Here is a 3459-nt window from a genome sequence, read left to right on the forward strand (position 1 = left end):
AATTAAATTAAAATTTAATAAAATAAAAAAATAATTAAAAAATTTAAAAAAAATTGGACGCTACAGTAAGTAGCGTCTAATTTTTTTTTTAATTTTTAATTATTTTATTTTTTATTTTAAATAAAATATAAATATTATTTTAATAAATAAAATTATAATATTTAATAATATATATTATAATATTTTTATTATAAATATTATTTTTTAATTTAAGATTAAATTGAAATTTAATAAAATAAAAAATAATGGACGCTACAGTAAGTAGCGTCCAATTTTTCTTTTAATTTTTAATTATTTTATTTTATATTTTAAATAAAATATAAATATTATTTTAATAAATAAAATTATAATATTTAATAATATATATTATAATATTTTTATTATAAATATTAATTTTTAATTTAAAATTAAATTAAAATTTAATAACATAAAAAATAAAAAAAATAAATAAAAAGTTTAAGAAAAATTGGACGCTAGTAGCGTTCAATTTTTCTTTTAATTTTTAATTATTTTATTTTATTTTATATTTTAAATAAAATATAAATATTATTTTAATAAATAAAATTATAATATTTAATAATATATATTATAATATTTTTATTATAAATATTATTTTTTAATTTAAAATTAAATTAAAATGTAATAAAATAAAAAATAAAAGAAAAATAATTAAAAAGTTTAAGAAAAATTGGAAGCTATTGTAAGTAGTGTCTGTCACGACCCAACCTATGGGCCGGACCGGCACTAGGACCTGGGCCAGCTTAAAGCCCCCGAGGCCCGTAGTAAGCCTAACTATTCCTCAAATCCATAACCAGGCCCACAATTTAAGCCCAATATGCACATAAAATAATTTAAATTACACTGTTAAAATTATATTTCGGGCCAACTTAACCCAGAAATTATCAGAAACAAAAATTAGGGGAGCCCAGCTCAACCCTGTTACCTCATTTATAACCATTTAAAACTCATAAAATTTTTCTTTTCATTTATTAATACAAAAACTTGAATTCATACAGTCCCTGACAAGCTTAATGCTACTACTAGCACATGCGGAGTCCTAAATTACAAATTTAGAGAATAATAATACAATTAAGTAATCTTTTCATAACCTGAGAGGAAAGGGACAGGTTATTCTGAAAAATGTCTCCTCCTGTAGCCTGGAAAAATATGGTGAACAGGAGTGAGCGTTCGACTCAGAGAGTAAAATATCAATTTTAACCATAATCTCTATAACTATCTAAAACTAATGCACCCTGTAGAGTGAAATACAACATCAACATCGTTTTCACATCATAACATCAAAAAGGTAATTTGGAGCACTCACACACCCTGTAGTATCAATCATAACATATGGGAGCTGATCCCCTATACAGCTCTCTTAAATCCAACCTGGTGCAATTACTCAAGCTCGGACTTCCACTTAATAACCAAATCGAGTTTCCCTTCTAATTACTCAAGCCGTGACTACCCCTCGAAGGATCGGGTCCCAGCGAATTACTCAAGCCGTGACTACCCCGTCCTATCCATAGTCCACACCACATCATACGCACGCCAACGCACGCACACTGCTCCAAATTACCACAACAACATCCATGGCACATCAACAGTTATGAGTGCAACATAAATCGTGCCTAGAGTTTAACTACATAAATATATGCATATAAGTGATGCATGGGCATGCTTGAACATATAATAATATCGAAATTACAATTAAAATTAATATTCTACTCACAGACTTGACGACAATCACTGTGGCGGCTGGGCGGAGGAAGAAGGCTGTCCCGGCTCACCTGACAATTTTATTACAATCATTTAATAAATTTGACTCAATACAAACAAAGAAAAAAGACCAAATACGTCCTAAGTCGTGCCGAAAATCCGGCAGAGTCTCCCCTATACCTAGGACCTACCCAACCTGCAAAAAGGCTCAAATAGCACTTCTAAATTCTCAATTTCCACAACCACATCTCATCAATATCACATGGCCCCTCCTGGGCCCTCCAAATCAGACAATACTCAAAATATCAAAAATTACGTTTTAGTCCCTATAATTGACATTTTTCAAAAATCCACTCAAACAAGCTCTAAAAATTCTAAAATTTTGCCCTGCGGTCCTTAATAATATTATAAGACTATTGCAAAATGAATTGTAATTTTCTAGTCACCCATGAATATTTTATTCAAGAATTTTACTCAATGCCATAAGTTTCCAACAGCTAATATATTCTTAATTCAACCCGATTAAATATTCACATATTTAAACCTCCATCCTCAAGCTTCAACCAATTATATAAAATTTAATTATCTAAATTTCAAACAATCTTATATGCCCATATGCTAAAAATCTAATTAAAATCCATCCATATTTCTCAAAAATATTCTATAATCACTCAAAAATTCAACTAACACCGTAGAATATCTCCAAATAATTTTACTTTCATCATATATTTTTCTTAGAATTTTTCTCCAATTTTTCCTGTTTAAGAAACACTTTATTTATGCTCCACAGACAGAGAAATAATAGAAATTGTCTTACCCGAAGTTTATCTGTGTCTCAAAAATTCCAAAAATTTGCGAGGAAGCCTCTGGAAGTTGAACCATCTCCATAGCTCACCGGAGCCACCGCCGGCACCACCGCGCACGGTGGCCGGCCGCCGGTCGCCGGCAACATTTTCCGAATCTGATCATACCCCCATGTTCCTCTCCTCTTCCTCAGTCCATATGTGGTCTCGGATCGTCGATCCAACGGTCGGATCGTCGTAGATCTGACGAAAAAGCTTAAAAAAACCCGAAACTTCTCTCCTCCATATCTCACTCATCCGACCTCCATTTGCTTCAAAATTGGTATCAAAAGAAAGCTCTCGGAACAAGCTTTCCAACGCCACCGGAATCGCCTCGATCGGACGTCGGATGAAGCCGGAATCGCGCCGGAAAGCCGCTGCCCACTGTGCGCGCGTTTTCTCTCTCCTCTCCCTCTCTTGCCGCCGTTTCTGGTGGTCGCCGGAGGGTCGCCGGCCGGTGGGGAGCTGCTTGGGACGTCGCCGGCCGGTCACCGGAGAAAGGAAGAAGAAGAAGAGAGGGAAGGAAAGGGAGAGAAGAGAAATGGGGGGGGGGGGAGTTCCTCCTCCCGTTTTTGAAAAATTTTTTTTTTTTTTTTTTTTTTTTTTAATAAATGTTGGCAGTGACAGTGGGAAACCCACTGTCACACGCCAACAGTCAGATCACTTTCATTTTTTTTTTTTTTTCTTCAGGGTTGTTACATTCTTCCCCCCTTAAGAAAAATTCGTCCTCGAATTTTCGAATAAACAAGAAATATGGAAAAGAAGATTATCGGAACAAGTGCAATCATTACTCCTCCAGCTATGCAGAGATGGGTAAAACATTTATTCTTCAAACTCTTCGTATATTATATATGGCATTCTACCGCTCTCTGATTCTACTATAGTGTCCTATTTGTCA

The 3459-nt window shown here is 33.5% G+C and overlaps 1 long non-coding RNA gene across 1 annotated transcript; it reads right to left on the reverse strand.

The window, feature by feature from the left end:
- Positions 1-804: 804 nt before the first annotated feature.
- On the reverse strand, positions 805-3134 carry LOC131173991 (uncharacterized). The gene is made up of 3 exons (XR_009144341.1): positions 2537-3134; positions 1733-1790; positions 805-1157 (listed from the first exon to the last, which is right to left on the reverse strand). It is a non-coding gene; the product is annotated as an uncharacterized LOC131173991 (long non-coding RNA).
- Positions 3135-3459: the final 325 nt, after the last annotated feature.

Source organism: Hevea brasiliensis, chromosome 15, assembly GCF_030052815.1.
Source record: "Hevea brasiliensis isolate MT/VB/25A 57/8 chromosome 15, ASM3005281v1, whole genome shotgun sequence".
NCBI lineage: Eukaryota > Viridiplantae > Streptophyta > Magnoliopsida > Malpighiales > Euphorbiaceae > Hevea > Hevea brasiliensis.